A 22,994-nucleotide genomic window follows, 5' to 3' on the forward strand; every position below is an offset into this window, starting at 1 on the left:
TGTTTGTTTTGTTGTTGTTTTTTGGCACTACACCAAGCAGCATCCAGTATTTCTAAAAAGCTGAGTTTTATGTGTAGGGTATCTCAAAGTTTACTCTGTTTTGACATGCGTAAACGGAGAGACCTGCCAGCAATAGGTGCTATCAGACAGAGCTACTGGAACAGACTAAGCCAGCTGCTTCCTTCGCTGGAAGTATTACACAAGCACGGGTTATTCCCCTTCTTCGCCCTGAACGCACCAGCAGCACCGAGGCTCCCATCAGACCACCTCTTCTGGCCCCCGAGGACCAGGCCTTAGAGGACAACCAGCCTCAGGAGGAGCTCCTCGCTGCCTGACACGGCGCCGCCGCCCTCCCAGCCTTGCAGCAAGCACCTGGCGCCCAGCACTCCGTAACCTTGGGCGGAGGACGCTGACGGTACGAGGCGCTGCTTGCACAAGGAGCACCTGTCCACAGTCCGTCTTTGCCATTACTTTTCACATAGTCCCATCTATTCTTGGAAGAGCTCTCACCATGCTCAACTTCACCCTCCCTGCTGTCATCAGATATTTGTGTTGCTTTCCAATACGGCAGCCAAAGCAGGTCTAAGACTTAAATACCAGCACAGTCGCCTTGCATGGGCCCTGATTTATGGCAGTACTTCCCTGGTTTGCCTAAGCATGTTCTGCTTAACAAAGAGGCCATCCTCTCTCTATTGCAATTGAAAAAAAAAAGAAAAAAAAACTCTTAAATGGCCATTTCTCTCTACCCCAAGTGTTTCAGCATTACTACTTGCCAAGCTTCCCCGCCTGTCTCGCATTTTCAGAGACCTGGGATGCTCTTTTATGTTACACATTAAATTAAGAGAAAATTACTTAAGTGTCATTTCTAATCCCTACAGGTCTCTGCCATCTCAAGTGTTCAAGATATTCCAGTTCCATTAATTTGCACATCCTGTTGAAGAGTCAGGTCAGCTAAGACCAGGCATTAGCAAATATTAACATCATTCATTTCCAATAAAATTAGCAGGTAATGTTATGGCACAAGCAATCGCAGCTGCAGACAAGGAGAATTCAGAAGAGAGCTAATAGATTTTTATCTGCCCATTCACACGATGCAAGAATGAAGGCTGGAGCTTGAACAATGAGAAGATGTATTTATTTTCTGAAGAAACTCGACCGACACAGCAGCTGCAAATCCATTTAGCAGCACCACTGGCCTACCTATCCCCAGTTCTTCCCCCAGAGGTCTATCTAAATTCAGTCAGGCATGAAAGAGACCCACAATATTAAACTTCTGCATGTTTGGGGATTACTAGCGCCTGGGGAGAACAGAGACAACAAAATAGCCATGCTCAGATTTAGTTCACGTATACATTTTTTATTACCTTTAAAAAAAATCCTACATTTCTTCTAGAAGACTGAATAAATTATAAGCATAACAGACCTTCCCAGGACAGGCACAGCAGTCACCTCCCAACCTATTTCACCACTGACCTCTTATTTTCAGCTGCCACTTGTGCTGAACTCAACGCAGCACAACGAGAAATTTCTAGAGCAGCCAGGAGTTGTTCTCAGGCCCCTGCTCCTGACAGCTCTTGTGTAAACTTGTCATTTTGCCACTATCTCACAAAACATTTCTCAAACGTGGAGAAGCAAAATGCTCTCTACTACTGTGCCTAGGATGCTGAGGTCTAGATGGCTTTCCAAGAAGATCTCCTGCTAGGGAGCACATCACAGGGCACGCTCAGCCCCCAGTGGTGCGGCAGGCAGGCCTTGCGTCGAGTGTGTCAAGGCAGGCACCTGTGTAAAACGCTCTCATGAGGCCGCACGTACTTCTTCCAGAGCTGCAAAGAAAGCGACGGCAAATTGGCCAGCAGGCTGGGCCACCACACGTGCCAACAAACCACCTATATGCAGGTGCATGAGATGGCCAAGGGAGAAGGCAAATGGCTCTAAACACAAGACCACGCAACAGTTCTCCAAAAAAAATCTGGGCTTTTAACCCTCAGCAGTGGTCCCTCGCCTTCTTCCTCTCCAACCGCGTGAGCAGGTCTGACCCCAAGCCCCCAGAGCCCCCCACAGACCCCGCTCCACCACCCATCCCTACAGCATCCCCTCCGTACACTTTACAGTAACGCTTTCCCCCCCCCACCATGGGGCATGCAGACAACAATTAAGATACAGAACTGCAAGCGAACTAGGAAGCGTGAGTAATCTGACAGTTTTCCAAGTCTATTTCCATACATTTTGTAGCTACCGAAAGCTTTTCTCATTTTTTATTTATTTATTTTAAAAAGTAATCACAGCAATCCTGCCGTTCCGCCACGCAGTTGTTTTGACAGCATGGACGTTCACCTTCCTCTTCTCGGCCCTCCCCAGATGTGTCTCTGCCAGTCACGACGACAGATGTGTGATAACCAATAATTAAAATTCTGGCAGAACCGCGCTTGCAAAGCTCTGTTTTTCAGAGCTTAAATCACTGGGGTATTGGAGCCAAGATAAAACTCCTGGCCCGAGGGTTAGGCTCCAAGACTGGTTTAAGCCGAGCTTGGTTGCTTCAGGATGCCCGTACGTCGGTGACCTCGCTTCACCCGCTGACCCCGTCAGACAAACACCACCAGCACCCTCAGACGGCGACACTGCAGCGAGCTGACAAGATCACTTGGAAACCTGAAACAAAACCTAACCGCTCGCTGACTCAACGCATCGCAGCCCGGTGCAAGTCATACGCACGCCACGCACATCGCTGCGCTCCCGAGTTCGCTTCTAGGTCCAGGGAAAGCCGCTCTGCCTTCCAGAGCCCCCAGATGCTAACAGCTTTGGGCAAGACACGGCCTTTCAGGAGGACAAGCTCACGAAGGCAACACCAGGAGCGACACAAGGAGAATGCCTTCTGCATGCTGGCACTTCTTCAGCTCGCAGCAGCACTCCAGCACCGCAGGGCTTGGTCTCCAAAAGCCATGGAAACACCCATCTTCCAAAAAGCATTAATTCATCTGTACTTATATATGCAATGTGAGGAAGGAGAGAATTTTTTTTTTCCAAAATCTACCAAGGTTTTAAGATTTCTTGCCGCATAAACAGGCAAACAGATTTCAGTTTAATCCCACACGCTCTACTCGAGATGACGACGACCACAGCTTGAAGCTTGCTTGGATCCCTTGCCCACAACGCGCAGCCTGCAAACGACCCAACGCTGCAGCACGCACTTGCTTTGCACAGACCCAGAGACCTGATGAGAGGCAGCCCCTCCATCACAGCTTATCGATTAAAGCTCTCCTCTGGCAACAGACCCAGAACCTTACCCAGAGGGGGGCGGGGAAAAAAGAAAAAAAAAAAGCTGCCTTCATTTTTCTGGGGTTGTTTTTCAAAGCCTGCCAATATAAAATCTATATTGGAAAGGAGGAGGAGAAAAGGAAGAGAGGACGCATATAGCTGTTCAGAGTAGTAATACTTTACCATGACCACAAAATGATTTACTACATCTATTTAGAGCACAGGCAGCGTGAAACAGTCTCCCAGGCTGACTCTTCCCTCCAGGGACCATGTCTCCAGAGCCACCGCTTTGCAAGATGACAAAAATAGCAGCGGTAGTCCTGAGGACTCATGCAACCCTTTGACAACACCACTTCAACTCTTCTCCAGCAGCACGCTGCTTTCCTGAAGCTGTCTCAAGAGACCAGGATACAGAAGCATCGTCCAGTTCCAGAAGCGCTGGATTTCTTACCTTTTCAACAATACCCAAAACAGAGCTGTCACCGAAAACATATCTGCAAGCCTCAAACAACATCTGACATCCTCTCAAAGAGTTTTAAGTCTCTGAAGACTGTTTCTGTCTCTAAACATGTACCGCAGGAGCAAGAACTTTTTATAAACAGACTGCACTATGAAACGCACCATCCACTTAATGCTCAGCTGTGGACAGAAGAGCAACTAGAACAGTTGACAATAATAGAAACTAAAAATAGAACACCAGTTTTCTGCTGTATTAGCCAAATTAGAGTTTACTGTTCCTCCAAAATCACAAATATTTGGTGAAAAACTAGACTTCCCTCTCCATTTCCAAGTACACAGGATAACCAGAAGAGTGGCAAAAAAAAAAGAGCAAGAAAAACGATCAGCAGCGTGGTACAAATTCCTTGCGTACACTAAGCAGATTATAAGTCTTCAGCCTGGAACAGAGATGGCTGAGACATATCACAGCGACAGTCTGCAGAATTATAATTAATACAAAGAAATCACCAGTCACTGTTTTCTACCTCTTTCAGAGAGGAAGGTTTTTCCATTCTTTTTCTAGAAGAGAGTTGAGATGGATATCTAGGAGAAGGAAAGTAGCAGCAAAGATACAGCAGCTGGCAAGTTACAACAGGGAGCATGACAAGCTCCTCAGCAGCACTAAGAAACTGACTCCGGGTGCTAGAGAAAGCAAAAGTTTTCATTCACTCCAAAAGCAATCGTATGAACAGTAAGCGCTTCTTCAGAAGGCCAGGAAACCCACAAAACAAGTCTCTGGCTCACAGGAGGGTGTTTCAGAGAGCCGTCCTCTTCCAAAATGCCTCCCCAGGTACATCATCTGGGACGCTGCTGAAGATCATGGCAACCAAGCACAAAGACCAAAGCACACCACCAACATACGCAGTCACCAAGGAAGAACTTTGGCTTTACATGTTAACAACAAATTCACTGGTAATACTCAAGTTGCACAGTGGCCTTTACATGGACAAAGTATCAGGCAGTAACCGACTACAAGGCTGGCCCCACAGCAAGAGCCATTCTTCACTTGTCATAGTTTTAGCAAAGATATCAAGAACAAGCAGCGAAGGGGCTGCTGGAGTTTGCAGCCTTCAGGCTGCACAAGTCTTAGACTGGTTCCCCAGAGGAAAGGCTAGAAAGGAAACTCCATATTTTTCCCCTAGAATTTAAGTGGGAAACATTTGTTCTTTCACCACCGCATGCACTCTTCCTTCATCAAAAAAACCCATGTGCTCACCTGTGCTTTGCCCTACACTGACACGACAGAGTCCCATCTTGCAAAATGTTTACTCCTTACAGCTTTCTATACTGCACTAAAATAATACATGAAATTCTAAATCAATTCCCACACAATAGGTTAGTACACATGCATTAAGTTAAAAATACTCAAGTGAACTGGCAGAAGTACCTTCACGGCACTCAGATATCCACTTGGAAGAAGAAGAAAAAGCAGCATCAGTCTGAGAACCTGAAGGCTTCATTACAGCTAGACTAATAACTAAACAGAAAACCCAACCCAGTGCAGCTATCTTAAATACAGCTTCCCAGCAGTGGTATAATAGCCACATACACTTCACCGTTCAGACCCAGACTGGACAGCGTGGCATCACATCTTTGCTCGACTTCTTGTTTCTATACCCTTACCTTGCAGTAGCAAAATTAGAGGCACATACTTTAAAGATCAAAAGCTCAACACAGTGACCTAAGTGTACTAACTATCTAAGAAATACAGAGCATTACCCAGTACTTCAAGGAATTAAAACACACTACATTTGTTTAGCAAGTGCTGACATTTCAGTGCCAGCCCTTACAAGTGCTATTCTCACATGACAGCCTAGAGTAGAACAAATATTGTGTTTCCGCCTCTCCCTTAAACTTCCACTTTCAAGTGCACGCTGCGAGGATTTATTACTTGTATGCTCACACTAAACATTTTAACTTTGTGACAGGTTTTGTATGGTGTAGCGTTAAGAAAGGGACTCGATCTCTAACTACATTGGCCCTAAGTGTTAAATTACAGCATGTGTACATTAAGACTTCAAGAATAACTGATACCTACTTTGTATTTACACAGTTCCTCCAAGGAAGGCTATAATGCATTTCTAGACAGTCCCTAGTAGTTGCTTTTGGAGCAATCCTACTATTATTTCATACAGCGGCTTGTTAAGCAAGCCTTTGCAATACAAGCAGTGCTGTACATGCACTGAAATCACCATCCAATGATAAAAGGAAACAACATGAACAGCAGCCGCAAATGAGAAAACAACACTAATTGTGAGCTACTTTATTAACACTGAACCAAACCGCAGCAACTCAAGGATAGCAAGCCTATATACGCATAATTAGGATATTTGCAACAGAACTTCTCAATAAAAATAATAAAAAAATAATCAACAGTTTCGTACTCATCTGCTTATGAGAAGAAACACCGCACTGCAAATGTCCATGGCACCCAGACTTCTTCAGAAAGGCTGACTTTCCAAGGCTTTTCTCAGTTGGGTTTCAAAGGCAAGCAAGCTGCTCATACTGATCTCCAGACATAAATCTAAAGCTGAGGTGCTAGCCTAAAACTAAGAACACTGATATTTCAGAAGTGAAGATCTCTCTTCACCCATTTCAAAGTTAAATTAACATGTACCTAACACTTTTAAAGCCTGGCCCTAGCAGAAGCCTGCAGTTAAACACCCTTTCCTCGCTAAGTTTCACAGCAAGGGCTATTTGGAAGAACGTGCTTTTTGCATATTCTGCACAAAATCCCTTGTGACAACACCTATACTTGCACAAATCATCACGTTGATCAAAAATTACGCCTGCTTTGAAAGCTGAAGGTCCCTCCTTCACGTCTAAAAAAGAAAACCCTTAGATCTTCTAGGGGACACCACACCACACACCCCCCCCCCCCCCCCAAATTTTTGTGGCTCTTGTCTTTCAGTGCTAGGAGTATGCAAGAGTATAAACATTATTTCTACCTCCACGATTTCACACCAAGAGCAATACTACCAAGGAGCTGAAAAGGGGATCTTCTGGCACCTGCTCCATTCTGGGGCCTTGACAAGTATTGCTCTAAAGGCAGTGTTGCACAAGATACCTCAAATATACACACAAGTGAAAAAACAAGGGCGTGGAGGCAACAAAAGCTTTTGGAAACAGTGTGCCCTGGCAGCCCAAAGGCCCACCCATACCCTGGGGCGCATCAGGCACTGCTCCAGGTCAAGGGAAGGGCTTGTCCTTCTCTGCTCTGGTGTGGCTTCACCTTGAGCACTGCGTGGTTTTGGGCAGCACAGTATAAAAAGGACATAAAACTATTAGAGAGTATCTAAAGGAGGGCTATGAAGATGGGGAAGGGTCTAGAGGACAAGACATACTAGGAGCGGCTGAGGTCCCTTGGTTTGTTCAGCCCAGAGCAGAGCAGGCTGAGGGGAGGCCTCATGGCGGCCTGCAGCTCCCTCACGAGGGGAGCGGAGGGGCAGGCGCTGAGCTCTGCTCTCTGGGGACAGCGACAGGACCCGAGGGAACGGCATGGAGCTGGGACAGGGGAGGGTCAGGCTGGGGGTTAGGGAAAGGTTCTGCACCCAGAGGGTGGTCGGGCACTGGGACAGGGATGTGGTCATGGCACCAAATCTGCCAGAGTTCAAGAAGCATTTGGACACCGCTGTCAGACATATGGTTTGATTTTGGGGTGGTTGTGTGTGGAGCCAGGAGTTGGACTCGATGTTCCTTGTGGGTCCCGTCCAACTCAGGATATTCTATGGTTCTATAATCAAGTACGTGACAAGTGAACCTAAATTCCTCTGATACGTGATCCAAGTCTGTGAACACAAGATCATCTTTAGGAGTCATGTTCAGCCTGTGGGAGCTCCAATTTAAAAGTGGGCAACGGCTTCGATTTTTTTTTCCCCTCTGACTCAAGCAGAAACACAGGTCATAGAAGAGCTGCAGTTTGAGAAATACAACTGACTATGTGTAAAACCTGGGAATATGTAAACTTGCAGGATTACAGAACCCTCCCTGACTAGCAAGACTCTGGCACAGGGTCTGAAAGAGCAGGATGCTTCTGAGCTTGATCCAGTTTCTCAGCAAGAGCAGCAAGAACAAGCAGTCTCACAGATGGATCCGCGTGGGAGGGAGAAAGGATAAAAGTCTGCCTTGGGAGCCTGTTCCAGCTGCTACTGAAGCCTTGGAGGAATTGGTACAAATTGGGCAGAGTTACCTATAAAAATCTACTCTGTCTTGGCCATTTCTGAAGCCCTTTTCTTCCCTCACTCTGTGTTTCTCCTTAATCCTAGTACTTCTGCTTTTGAAAGAGTTCAAATCAGATAGTTCAAAGTAGTGCTTAGCAGAAAGTAAATGAATGCTGTGAGGTTAAGGACAACATCCGTCTCATTTCTTGACTCCTGTGTAGAGCACTCTGCAATAATTCAATAGTACAAAATTCAATAGCTACAATAATTTAAAAGCGCAGAAGTCAGAACTCTTTGGAAATACTTGGCTGAAAAGTGATAAAAACGGGATATTCTTTCTAAACAAAGTCTTCTGACGAACATTCTCAGCACCACGAAGTTTGTTTGACCAGCAGACAACCACATTTCACCAACTGAAGCTTTCCACCACAAGCACCAGAACAGCTAAAGCTTCCTGTCAATGCATCTGAACTCAACACTTAACAATATGAAGATCCCCCTAATTCATGCAACTTTTAGTATCAGCAACACTTTGAAATTTACCACTGTATCACTGTACTAAAGTCACATTAAAATATTTCAGCAGTGCCGCCATCTCTCTGTTCTGCTGCCACCATCTTCACAGTGCATGTTGCACTGAAGAAATTTCCCAATTCCTATCTCTACATGCTGCTAGCAGAGCAGAGAGCAAGGGGGAAAAACTGGATCATGACAGAAGTTTGTGGACCCAGCCACCATTTTTCTGCAGACTTACTTAGTGCATCAAGTCCAAACCAAGTCCAAAACTGTTTCTTTGCCTGCTTATCCATGCACTTGCACACACAAACACCCTTTCTTTTTCAAAGTAACATGGTATAGCCAAAAAAAAGGTTACCAACACCTTTAAGTGATTAGTTTTGAGAGTCAACTGAAAACCTTCAGTTTTCCAACTTTATTTTCACTCTAGCTCAACTTCCTGAACTGCTGAAAACAAACAATGCACAAATCTTTATGTAGGGCTGTTTTTCAAATCCTCATCTATAGGTAGGGGAAGGCAGAGAGAAAAACATCTACCTTTTCTATTCATGTACTTCAGCTGTTACTGCCCACATCTGAACTTCTTGTTCCTCTTGTTCCTTCTGACAAGGAATCAGAATTACTGGTCACTAGCTGTGCCTAACCCATCTGGTCTACCAACATAAAGTAGCTGAGTACATGTGTCATCAATCACTGCTAATTACTTCATTAACTTGGAAAAAGAATATCAACTTTTTTTTTTTTAAGAACAAACATTGTTTAAGGTTTGTCTAGGGTTTTTTTTATTTTTTAATTGAATGCTATCTGATTACCACGAGAAAGCTATTTACAATCTGAACACTAAAGCAATTCTGTCACATAACTTGTGCAATTCTTTTGTCTGGTAAAACATTTAAATGAGTTTCTTTAGAAGTGACTACATTGCAATGCAAGTTTTAACCAGCACTAAGTTTAACCAGAAGCTGAATTATGCACGTTCTCAGGCTCTCCGTGCTCACGCTGCACAATGCCAACCACGCAGACATTCCCACCTACTAGCGCCATGCTTTTAAAGTTCTGACCTTTGTCACGCTCTTGGAAAGAAACATGCCTCAAGGTCTCCACAAACAAGTTGCGTCATTTTCAAGTGGACATTTAGCCTTCCGCTGTTCACTGCGGAACAGTGGCATGAAAAATATTACAACCATTTGTGTATTTTAAGCTACAGCGCAGATATCTAGGTATTTCTGGCAAGGAAGAAACCCCATGCCACCATGCTAACAACACAGACTAAAATAGGTCCAGACTCATGCATTGTGATGCAAACTTATCCACACTGAGCCTGGTTCACCCCTGCAGATCTCAGCCCCCTCTCCCCCACCACCGCCTGGCCCCACAGGCTCGCCATGCTGCCGCCCAGCCTCATCCAGCCACGCTCTCTGGGAATAACCACTTCACTCCCCTCTCCGTTGAGCGTTTTCATGCCCTGGTTACATGGTTTACACACTCTCCGAGCTATCGTCAGCCTTCAAAATGCTATTTTGTTTGAGGAAAATGCTGATCCAGTTTTCTACATCTAGATTACATACACGCCCTGCAAAGAGTACCTGCTAACGCAGCCTTACGGCACCAACGGCCTCCGCCTCTGCTTGCACACATCCCATCTCACTCCCAAGCTCCAAGATGGTGATTTCTGATGGCAATAGAGGAAAAGGTGCGTGTTCCTCCACTCCTGAAGGAGCGGGCACATCGCTGAGCCCCAGTACCAGCTCCTGTAAGAATGATGGATAATGAGGCAGAAGTCTCCTGAACAGGTGCCACGTCTCTCATGGCCCCCATCTTCCACAAATTGACCCCAGCCTTATCTAACTTCTGGTGTTACTTTGCATTTCTTCTCTTACCATACCTCTGTTTTCCTACAGCCTAGGAAATGACCTGTGGTAACTGCAGGGCATTATTTATCTTTGTATCTTTTCTCAAAGCAATTCCCAATACAGCATCGCCTACCCCCAAAATTTTACATATGAGCATAAAGGATACTGTATTGAACAAAACTACAGCTTTGCCTTTAAATTGCCTTTTTTTTTTTCTCCTTTGGAAAACCTTTTCTCCTCTCATCATCAGCATATGAAAAGTGATACTGACATACACCTGCAAAAGCATGACAGAACTGGCAGTCAAACATTGAAATTCAGATAACTGACAGTACTAAAATGCAAGTCAACAGCTATTTTTGCCATGAAAAGAACCTTAAACTGTGAGGGTTTTGTTGTTGTATATATATTTTTTTAAATATGCAACATATTAGTTAGCAGTCTTTTCCTTTTGAAAAAATCCAGAGATGCCTTTGCTAAAATATGCTGCTTTTAGCCTGATGTGTGTTACGCCGGGACTGAACACCACGGAGGGCTGCTAGCTCCCCAGCGGTCCTGCTGCCTCTCGGGTCATGCCCAAAGCTCACTGGATTACCTCTAGGAACACAGGGTAGTCCCGTGCATGCCGTTCAATCCCTGGCTTACCTGCCAAAGCTGCTGAGACATCAAGCATCCAGCCGCACGAGCCTGCCAGTCACTCAACAGGCAGCAATGGCCACGGGAAGATAAAGCAAACGTATGCCCTCGTATGCACGGAAGTTGCAGGCTTTTCCACTTGCTCTGCTTTCACGTTACAAGTCATGCTCTCAAACCAAAACCATGGCCAGAAGGGAAGGTTAATCCCCAGTAGTGTTACTTTGTGTGTTGAAATTGCATAGGGTTGAAATTGTAATGACCAACATCACTCTTTAATAAAAACTTGAATCCTCAGTCAAAAATTTCAAGCTCACAATTGACAAGCAAGAAATACCACGGCATGAGCAAGGAAAGAACTGACACTACCCATACTTCAGGCGATCGGGGTTTGTTTTTCTGAATTATTAGTTTTATAACGCCATTGAAGCAAGAAGAGGACAAGACCCTGTGAAGAAGTTTTTGCAGGTTACCTTTAGAGAGGCAGAGACCATCCAACTTTCAGGAGTTTTCCTAGCTGTTATTTCTAACACTGGGATTGTTATTTAACTCAGACTGAAGGAAGAGCTGTTTATTTTATGATTTAGACCACATTTTATATAGCCCTTTTTATCTGCTTGCACAACTTGAACACAGCAAGACAAATTAGAATTGTTTCTTGAAATAAGAAAACTGGATTGCAAAGCAACAAGAACTGGGACATATTTCAAGGACTGATACAGTATCTGCCATGTTTTGAGCGTTGTTTTTTTCTTTAAAGGTAGATTTTAAAACACTGTCAGCTGCCACTTGAAAAAAAGACTTCAGCTCTCTATCCTCAAGGAAAGCTTAAATCCCTAGCTTAGATACGCAAGGATTCACATTCTGTTAAGTTTCTGTGATCTATCCTATTTCACCTAAGGTGCTGTAGATTAAAATTTATACTGCTGTTTATGGCTTTACACACTAAATGGCAAACACAATTTTCATCCCTGTAAGACAGGGCAGGAGTCAAGCAAAGCAATTTAAAGCCAGTTTTGTCCCTCTTCACTTTCAATCATTAAAACACTGTAGCCCAAACTTCAGGGTCACCTATTCACTCTCCTAGGATTTTTTTTGTTTGTTTTTTCATTTGGGTTTTTTTGCACATTTGCATAGTCCTAAATATCTTCATGTAGGGAAGATGCTAGCAGTTTCAGCTCACACACCAGCAGGAATTGCTCGGCTTCCAAGATGAGCATCCATGAGCCACCACAGCTCCGCTGTATAGAATTTCCTTCATGTTGTGACTCCATGTGCGGTACTCTAAAATACATGAACAGGAAGGAATGCAAAATACAAAGTCTTTGGCTTTGTATTCAGATTATCATTAAAAAAAAAAACACCTCGTGTCACCACAAACATAATGATTAATAAGTTACGCTACGTAAGAGGACAAAATAGCCCAAGAACCAATGTTGGCAACCACTGCTAGTGCTTCAGTCCCCTTCTGTAGGAAGTCTGTGAAAATGCAAAGGTAGTTATGGCACGCTACAAGAGACAAACAACTCCTTTGGATTTTAGTATTCTCTGAAAATTTTTGTTTCGTTGCCAGTTTTAAATTCTAGCAACCTGAGACACCGCAAAGCAAGCACGCCTCTTTGTTACCTCAAGTCGCTCTGCATGCAAAGCATGCGCCAAGGCTGGAGCGGGGGGAAGGAGGCAGTAAGAATTTCTTTCTGAAATGGAATGGGGAGATAATATCAAGAACAGGAGCAGAGGCTGCTGACATATCTGCATGCAGACAAGCCAGTAAATATGCAAATAGGCAGCCACTTCTACCAAGAGTGCAAGAAACCAATAATGTGTGAAAACTACTTCGAGTCTGCTAAAATATACGGTATTGAAGAGAGCTGCACCGCTCGAGCACAGCACTGCACAGAAGGGCTCACTTTGACCAAGACAGGTTTGCTTCTCTTTCAAGGAAACGCTGAACCAAGTTTTCTACTCAAAAAATGTCTCAGCTCTGAATATCACGACATTTATGAATCACTTTGAACGTTTACCTTTTACTACTCTAATTTGGAAGTACTACAGAAAAGACTCAACGTCGAGCTGTAAAGCACCCTGACAAAGCTGCATCAATTACCAGCCACAAACACTTCCACAAGCCAGGAAAGAGCTTCTTGCCCAGAAGCCAAAACAGCAAATTTCACACAAGATTTCAGAGAGAGGGGAAAATAAAGGCTGTATTGACTGTGCATCCCTGAAGACTGACCTTACAGAGCTAGAACTGAAGCCGACGTGACTTGATAGCAGATAACCTCAGAAGTTAAGAGCTGTTTCAGAAAGGCAATACTGGGACATCCATCTGCTGTCCTTGAAGTTGTGAGGGGAAGAGACGCACCCTTGCAGATACATAGATAGATAGATATTCACGTGTAGACACTGGAGACAAAGAAAGAGTTTTTTTCCTTTTTTTCCCCGCTTCATTTTTATCTGCCTACTACCTCCAAACCAAGCTCAAAAGCTGGCTTTGGCTGTAGCCGGAGACACACATCTTGCCCTTTTAGGAGCAAAACTGTTCTGGGGAGCCAAGCAGCTCTTCCCTACTGCGGCAGGGAGACCGAACTCCGCTTCAGTAAGTTATCTTTTCGCCCAGCAAGCCCATTTCCTAACGGGGAAGAAAGTGGGACACCTGCCCTTGGCCTCTCTTCCGAGAGGAAGCCAGCTATCGAGCAAGCACGGGCAACGCAAGCTTCAGCGACTGTCAGTCCCAAACAGCGAGCACGGACAACAGCCTAGGTTTAAAGATGTAAATAAAGAAAAATTAGACCGCCTTTCCACAGTAGGTCTCCCACATATGGCCCAACACATCAGAAACAATTAGCCAGAAACGTAAGCCTCTGCGGAGAGATTAAAGCAACCTACAACTCCTCAAAAGCAGGACCTCGAGCCAGCAGCGAGGCTTCGCAGATTTGCTTGCGGGAAGCCTCCAGACCCCTCCAGACCAGCAGTGAACATCACAGAAAGCAGCGAGAGACCACTGGGCACGGCGCACAGCACTGGAGCTCCAGAAGAAAGGTTCGGACAGTGGGTGGTTGCTTTCAGGGAGGCTGCACACAGACAAAATCCGCAGGAAGAGGTGAGTGAGAGACGAGCGATTGCAACGTGCCGGACCACGAAACACGCTCAGGGCTTTCACTCTCCATCACAGCCACCCCGAAGGTCGTCACCGGAGGCAAATTTCCTCCTGCCAGGAAAGCACTCGGGCGTCCCTCTCGTCCAGCAGTCCTCCTGCAGCTGCAGTAAGACAGTACCTTTTCCTATGTTTGCTTGAATTTCACACCCACAATTCTTGGTTGGCTGCAACACATGCTCAGAACTCGGTTATCTGCACTCAGAGGCTGTGATAATTTAAGTTTTCATTGCCAGTGTTAAGAACAAGCCTCAGAGCTATACACTGAGGCCCTGGAATTTAAATATACGATAACACTGTAAATCAAAGGAAACAAATTCCTTAAGGAAAACTTTTTTGCATGCCAGATCAGTTCCCAGTAGTAACTGCTGTGCTTTGACAAGAGATAAATATTTACAGTCTAGAACAGAGAACACCTTGTGTCGCAATACTCGGAATGCAAGCCCCATCAGTACCCTGTATACTTAAGGAGTTATTTTGATTTGATTTTATTTTTTAATATTTGGAGTACCTAGAAGCACGCATTACTCTGCCCATGAACACTACCAAAATGAAAACCCGAAGGTAAGTCATATAGAGAAATTGCCAAAGACACTGAACCTGGAACAGATTTTAAGGATTTAGGTGATTTACAGCAAAGGTCTAAATCATTGCTAATAATATGGTTTCTGGTTTTGTTGTTAAAAATAAAGCCTAATGTGCTCTAGTAAACGTAGACATTGGAGGGTTTGGTGTTTTGTTTTTTTTTGGGGGGGGGGGGGGGGGGGGGGTGTTGGTTGTTTTTTTTAAACCAGGGCAAAAATGGCAGAGGGGAAAATGTCCTCTTTAGGCTGGGGATACCCCTCTGGGAATATTCTCAAAAGAGGGATGGGAAAGCTCAGTCCCTAGTTTGTTAGGGTTTCTCTCAGTTTCCAGCTTGCTTCCCAGCCTCCCAGCTTGATCAGCTGCTTCCAGCAAAGGCAGGAATGCGGGGAATGTCATTCATAATGGCACTTGGGAAGATCAAGGAATTGCAAGTGTACGACTGGATATCCTTCTCACAGGAGCGATGATAAAGCCCATGCAAAGAAGATGCTCTCATTTCTAGTGTTACCTGGTGGCGTCTCAAGTTGCCTGGCTTTCCTGCCTTTTTAAATTAGGTAAATACCGAATTAAACATGAATGCAACGTTTCCTGTTTTATCTGTGCGGTCCTAACTCCAGTTTCAAACAGGACCCACACGTATACAGTCTGGTTTGGCTGTTACACTACAGGATTTCATGTCTGCACTGTAACATCCCTTACCCAATTGCTACGCGGGCATTTGGGGCACAACCTTTGAGGTGTGGCAGGCTGGCAGCTGGTAGGCTTACAGAAGAGTTCGATGTCTATCTGAGGGTCTCAGTTTCCTTACTTCTCCTCTTACAATGGATCTACCACCTCGTGCAGCACTCTCCTGCACTGACCTCGCTCCTGCCGTAGTCAGCACTGCTCAGTGATAACCATCTCCTCAACCAGTCAAGCACAAATTTCTCGTTTGCTCCCCTGCTTTCAGCATCCCCGTACACCAGTTTATTTATAGACGAGCGTTTTTACAGCAAAGACCAGAAGGAGCACACTCTCACTGCCAAACGGAACTCAGCTGCGATTTCTAACGCTGTCACTACCCGACAGAAGGACACTTTGCCTGGACGGCCTCAGAAAATTGGTTCTAGCTAACGGCTGCCGTCCACGACCGCTGCCCAGCCCCGGGCATCACCGCAGCTCCCAGCCCACCACCAGCCCAATACTGCCCAAAAGCCATTCACACCAGCCATCCCTCCACTAAAACCGTGTTTTTCCACATACGTGCAGGCTTTCTAGCAGGCATAATCTAGCAAAAGAAACCCACATAGCCATGGAGGTGAGCAAGCCCACACGACCTGTGTAAACCCACCTGAAACCACCATGGATTGTTCATAAAATTGTGTAGTAGAAACCTTTTCCATTTTCGGTGGCACACAGCCCGTGAACAAGTCTAACATTCCAGGCCACCTTTGTCAAGGGATACTAGAAATGCTACACTTTGCCCTGTACCACATCAATACAGGATCCAGAAATATCCAGCTCTTCTGCCTTACACCACGTTTGATAACTTATGACACGAAAACTCAGATTGCCGTTCTGCATTACGAGTTCCCATGCACCGCTTCATAGGTTTTGCCAAGCTTCAAGCGTTTCTTTTTAATGCTATGACTCCATTCACAATTACGATTAAGCCCATCATCGAATGCTTCACGCTCCAGGCACTGGGAGCAGCGGAGGCAGCAGCCTTCCCTCACTGCGGGGCAGAGCACAGGCTTCTGTGCGAGGATGGGGGAGAAAAGCCCAGTGGGAGGATGGGTAAGGACAGCCCTTGCCAAAGCATTCTCCACCTACCATGTGCCATCAGAAACTCCCTGCAGTTTGCTTCGGGTTCTCTCCTTCATCCTTGGACAGCACTTCCAGGCTAAAAACGTTGTGAAAGGCGGCGTTCATTCAAACATCCTTCGGCCTCACCAAGCTCTAGCAGCAGGTGAGTTGGAGGGAGGGAAAAAACCCTCCCAACCAGAGCATTACCGTAAGTTTCAAATAGAAAATGAGCCCAAGAGAGATGGGATGAAGTTCATAACAGAAGACATTGGAAAAATAATTTATTTTATGAGATCCGTTTACATCAAGATGAGGAAAAACTGAAACGCGGACCACGGAAGCCAGTGCCTGTTCCAATCCGTTGGAAGAATCCACCAAACGTCTGTTTTTTCCCATGTTGCGGTGCCAGTGAGCAGCAGCAGCACTGAATTTGCAGAGCTTCAGCTCACTCGTGACACTAATCGCTGCCTACGGCGGAGGTGAAGCTTACAGGAACCCAGGGGTTTGTTTGTTGGCTAGCAGTACAAAACAGCAGCAGCCCACCAGGCTTTCTGCTTTCCATGCGGGGCAAGAAAGGGCTCTGCTTACAACCCAGCAAAGATCTTGCTATCATCACAGACACCCATTTGTTCCAAAAAGCCAAGCTTCTTGGCAGGGCATTCATCCTGCTCTCTTGCAGCAGTCCAACCTCTGTTTCAGAGTCCTGCTACCTTGCTCACACCGCGACGTGGACAAGTCCTCTGCATATTCAGCCAGAGCACGAGGCACAACAGCTCTTCGTGACCTCCACGCTGGCTGGAAAAGCAACTCTTCTTTTGTTTGGAGAAACTAGTTCCCCCTATGCACTGCTCTAAAACACAACACAGCCCGCAAGAAAGTGCAGCTTTGCCGACAAGTTCTCCTAGGACCTCCCCGGCCCAGCAGCCTGCACAGCTGGTCCTCCCTTCCCTCTGCTCCTTGGGAAAAAGCCTTGACGTTTGATGTGAAGGCTGACATCCCCATCTACCAGGCTCTCAAAACTAAAATCCACGGACTGCTCCACTTTCAGAGCCCTCAGCATTTTCAAGTGGTTAATTCTCTACCTCTTCTTCACTCGAAGCAACGTTATTTGAGCAGAACAGCAAACCTTACAGGTCTACGTTTCACATGAACTCGCAGCAAGAAGGCAGGCCAGTTTTCTGACCACCCTAGGAACCACCTGTATTTGGGACTGCAACAAAATCGGGAACAAACACCAACAAGCTAGAAAACCGCGGTACCCAAGGGAATAAAAAAACCTAACTTTCCCAGTGCTGTGAAAAACCCTCCCTTTCTGAATTCTTGTTGGGAGCAGCACACAACAGAACTCATTCATTGTTTTCGGCTTACGTTTTGGAACCTTTTCTTGCAGCAACGCGAACAAAACGGGAAGTTTTGTCAACACAACACCAGAACTAACTTGAACATTTTTCTACAGAGCAAATGTAATGTGATTCTGTAAGCTATTTTAGTATAATGCAACACAGTAAAAGTACGTTAAGTGACTATAAATAACTTTGTGAAAGCTGCAGGCTTCGCCTTTTATTGAAGCAAAATGAAAACTCAAACGGGAAGAAGACTTGGAAATAAAACCGGGGGAAAGGGGAACAGAGCAATGTGCTCATCTATCTTTAATCTTGAACAGCAGATTTGAAGAACTGCTTGTTCAGCGTGAAACACTCCGAGGTATTAGCACGGAGGCAGCCGTGATGCTGCACCTCCCTGTCAGCGCCCGCAGGCAGGGGGACAGAGGACAAAGCAGAGACGTAGAGCAGCCCGCAGCAGCTCTCACATTTAAGTTAATGCAAATCCCACCAGGAAACTAATGCTATCTCGTGCGTTTGACAAATGAAATTTGATTTTACACAAAACGAGTCATAGTATACTAATGTTCGCAGAATTTAACAGTAATTAAGTCTTGGTGACAGACATCTCATTAAAGCACCATTTCTTCAGAAAATAAATTAATAACGTAAATTATTTCCTACATGTGAAACACCAAGATTCCTCGCTACTCATGAAAGACAAATGGAATTACGTTTAATCGGATGTCAGTGTTTACCAGGATGAAAGAGTGAAGCGCTTAAAGAGATCAATTAATATAACGCACAGCCAGCCTGCTCGTGCCCAAACTGAGATTGTAATCTCCCGTACGTTAACTTACCCTACATGCCCACGTGGAACAGCACCTGCACAATGCAGTTCTTTATCCAGCAGCTTACCGACTTGTACACATCCAGGGGAGGCCTGCAGGAGACCAAACTCGAAAGCAAAGAGGAGCCACCAAACCCGCGCGTGACAGCCAGGTACCCACGGCAAGGCTTCCACGTGCCAGCCCAGCAAGTCCCACTGGCCACACGGAGCTGAAACACTCACCCAGTGCTCTCCAGACATCACCCTGGGGACAAGACCCTGCCACAGCAACGCTCTGTCACATCCCACAACCCCTCTGGCTGCCTTGTGGTCCTTAGGGTAGGGTCTGATGGGAGCACTGCTTGGGTAAAAAACCACGGACAGCATTAGCTGGACTCCAACGAGGTTCCTATTAGCCTAAGACCCAACTGTCAGACTGCAACCTTTTGCTTTTTAAATAGTTTTTGTGTTTGGAACAAAGGTTCAAGCACTTGAGGCGGGCAGAAGGCTGCGTGTGCCCGTGACCACAAACTCCCCTACACTCACAGTGGTCAGCCTGAAGCAGCTTCTAATCAAGCTTCCAAAATAACATTCAATAGGAAGACATGAAGGAAACGAATGAAGTTATGATGCGCCCAGTAATGAACGCCATGCAAAAAGCTTGAATTTTTAGAGGCAGGCCAAGCTGTAATTCCTTGCAAAGGGAGCACCACCGAAGCTTTTCCAGGAAATTTTACAATCTTCTTCCAAGCGTTCCATTTTTCAACATCATTTTTGCAACCTCTGTGTGCTTTCCTGCTTCTCTGCCCTCACTTATTTTACCCACTTTTGCCCCTTTGACTTCTAAATTCTGTAAGGCAGCTCCTCCAAGACAGCCAGAAGAGCACTGCGTATTTGTTTCTTCCCCTCCTCTCAGCCTGAACTGCCCAAGTCTTTCCTGTGAAGGAGCATTGCCCAAAATCTGCTTGCTATTCAAGCAGTCCTGGCAACGCCAGGCATCGCTTCATGAATCATCTGTTATATATTGCCTTATCAACATGGTCCACCGCAGGATAAAGTAAACCTGGCCCACTTCAGTTTTCCGCATAACACAACCAAAATGCAAGTGACATTAATGACTACAGCAATTTGAAGGAAACCCTCATCCAAGGTCTCAAACGCCACGGTAGGAGACAATCTACACCAAGAATGCTAAGACGCATTTTCTCCCCCACATCTACGTTTTACTTCAGTTTTTAGAAGACTATTTATCCCTTTTACTAGGTAACAATATTGCCAGATTTCTAATTATTGAAGCAGACAGCTTTACTGTTTCTGCTATTTCTCAGCTTACACAATTTGAGGCAAAACCACATATTTTCAGTTTTGTTTTGTTTTCCTTTTTATTTTTTATATTTTTTTCCCTAGACCTCTGAGATCAGCAAGCACGCTGAGGAGAACCAGGTCCCTTTCATTTCTATGTAGCATTGGTATGCTTGGACCTTGGGAACCTGGAAGAAAAGGTAAACGGAAAACAGAGGTCATCTGTAAGGGAAGTGGACTCAGCACCGAACAAGTCTTGAATCAAGTGACAAGACCCATCCTGACAGCTTCTCTGTCCAACAGCACGCATCTTAACAAAAGCATAAGCTGAAAGCATTCCAGCAGAAGTCTGATTAAACACAAACCCCGTGGCTGGTCCTGCAGACTGGGTAGCAGGATTGAAAAATAACATTACAGAAAGGCGATGAGATAAATAGAAACAGGCGAAAAGTAAACTGGAAGAGCAACGGAGTAGAAGATGACACCATAGAGGACAGTAGGAAGAGTCAAGAACACTTGGGAAATATTTCATCAATGCCGTTATCGCTGTCCAAATAATATGTTCTTCATGGTTTGCGACAAGCTCTGCAGTTTGGAACAGGTTAGCAGCAAACGAACTGTTCTGGTAACACGACCGTGTGCTCAACCAGAGATGCAGGACAAGTAAAAGTGAAGTCCCAAGGGCTTGGGGTTCTATACTACCAGGTAAGTGCGATACAGTAAGATGCACATACATATACACACACACAAACACAATATTTCCAGTAAATATAAATACAGGTAATGCCAGGGAGCACAACACAACCAATTCTTTAACAAGAAGAGGCCAGAACACCAAAGGAGCGTTTTAACCCCAAGAGTAAGTTGGCAGAGCCGGGTAGCAAACAGGAAGGTTTTCAAACCCTGAAGAGCGAGCATCACTTTCAGCACACTCTTAATCCACTTAACCCAGACAGCCGCACGCTACACTTGAGAAAACACGAGGACAACTGGTTCGCTGTGACCTTACAGGTAGGCATGGCGCACAACAGGCGCTCCAGGAATGCAATCTGGAGGTGCTAAAAGCTGAAGGCAGCTGTCTCTCGGCGGAGCATGCCCGGCATTCAGCGGAGCAAGAAGGTAAGCACCCACGTTGTCTGTCTGCACTCCTCAAGGTAAGGCCGTGCAACAAGTTTTAAGAGACACTCAACATACTAATCCCTTTTCGCTAAGTTATTTGACAAGCGCGTTTGTGAGCTCTCACCCGTTCTCAGCTCTGGATGAGGAAAGAAACGTGACCTTGAGTCTCTGACCCTACCGTATACAGCGTGTGTGGTGGGAAATTGTTCTCCCAAGGCTTTGTTTTGCACGTTTTGGGGTATGCCCATGTAATAGGGAGCTCGTAGCTGCCTCAGACTAGAAACCCACAAACAAACCTAGAGGGAAAGTTTCTGACATTGCACACACTTCTACAACACGGATGCACCTTAACATGGCTTTCAAGAAGCCTACTCCCCAGAGAGCTCAAAGCCATTCAAGAAGAGATTGAGAGGGCAATGCCATCTAAACCCAGGGGCTCCTGCTCATTTCTAATTTTTATTTTTAGTAAGTCCTACTCCTTGTCCTTGCAGTTCACCGTGGGATTTAGCACGGAAGGCCGGGATCAACTCCACCTTTTTGGCAAGCCCATGAATAAGCAGCTCCTGTGCTTCTGCCTCTGCCCACGGTGGAAGGGAAAGAGGAAAATTTACCAGGTAACTTCCTCAGAAGCTCATCAATCTGCATGTGTCGGTAAACACATCGCTCCAAGATAAAGAAAATAAATCTCCCTAAGGGCCTCGCGGTTTTTCCTTTTTCTGCACTAATGGAAGTCACCCGTGCAACACAAACATTGCGAAGCAGAAAGCTGCATCCTGACCAATGCAGAGGTCAGCCTATGCAAGAAACCACTTTTTTTCTAATTTATTCTCCTAGTTTATTCCTTTTGCTCATAAGTCAGCATTAATCAACGAGCAATAAACGATACTTCCATGGAAAATGTCGCGTCCGTCGCGCATCAGGAGCTCGGTGCACAGAACCTGCTGCCTCCCGAGCTGGGCTTCTCCGGAGCTTCCTGCTCGTGGTGCTGACCGCAGGCTCCGCAGCTCAGGCCTGCCAGCCTCGCCGTGCTACGCGAGCACAGCCTTCCAAAGGAGCAGTTCCTCCCCAAAGCATAAGAGCTTTCATTCCATACGTACGCTTTTCTTTCATGCTTCCATCCCATTAAGTAAATGACAAATTCCTCTGGTATTCTGAGGTAATTTTCAAAATGCGTTTCGTGCTGTTCTAATCCCGTCCTCTCTCTACAGCCAGGTCCTGAAGCAAAACACTAAAGACATTCTAGGGCAGCAAAGTAAAATTTGAAAGATTTCAAGATTTTTTTTTTTAGAACTTTTTTTTCCCCTCTAAGTTCAGACAACCAAGGGCACAGCTTAATATTAGCAGCCAAGATCTGTCAGATGCACACGCTGAAACATGCCATTCCAACACGACAAAAACCATATAATCCTGGAAAGCCGCGTCTTACACATTTGGGTTCATACAGAAAATCTGCAGTCACTAAAACTTACTCTTTCTAACTGGGTGGCATTTTACATTTCCAAATGTAATTGAGTGAGCACGTTGCCATGGTTACGGTAGGATTCTGCAATAACTTTGTTGCCTTGTAATTGCTGTATATTTGTATACAAGCAGCTGAGCTTTCCTAATTCAATGCCCTCTTAACTCTTTCGGAGAGGCAGCTTTGGGGCAGAGAACTCCGCGCAGCAGCGGCGCAAGCACCAGAGGGGACTGGAACTGGGCACAGCGACAGACCACGCAGAGGGGGGGGAAAAAAAAAAAGAAAAAAAAAAAAGAAACCTTGCCAAGAAGCAGATTATTATATAAACTTCAGAGCTCCTTAGCTTTTAAAAAATGTTGTTGTTAAGAAAGTCTAATTCAGATAATTAACTTCAGGTAGCTTTTGGCAACGGCTGAAAGCACTCTGACAGCGGCGCAAGTCCCACTTAGTGACGGTCCGTGCCACCAGTAAATCAAAACGCATTGGCAAAGAGGTCGCTCGCTCCATGGTGAAATCCACCG

At 45.5% G+C, this 22,994-nt stretch overlaps 1 protein-coding gene across 10 annotated transcripts in view; it reads right to left on the reverse strand.

Moving 5' to 3' along the window:
- The window catches only part of HDAC4 (histone deacetylase 4), a 252,357-nt gene that overhangs the window by 227,358 nt on the left and 2,005 nt on the right, over positions 1–22,994 (reverse strand). For 2 of the 10 annotated variants that reach the window (XM_080599464.1, XM_080599471.1), the window contains exon 1: positions 6,138–10,161. The exons of 4 other annotated variants lie outside the window; for them this stretch is intronic. The gene's annotated coding sequence lies outside the window, so the exon portion shown is untranslated. Of the gene's footprint in view, positions 1–6,137; positions 12,085–22,994 lie in introns of those variants that run through there. 4 more of the 10 variants (XM_080599468.1, XM_080599473.1, XM_080599472.1 and 1 more) reach the window with 4 other exon arrangements.

This window comes from Anser brachyrhynchus (assembly GCF_964034855.1).
Source record: "Anser brachyrhynchus genome assembly, chromosome: 7".
In the NCBI taxonomy this organism is placed as follows: Eukaryota; Metazoa; Chordata; class Aves; order Anseriformes; family Anatidae; genus Anser; species Anser brachyrhynchus.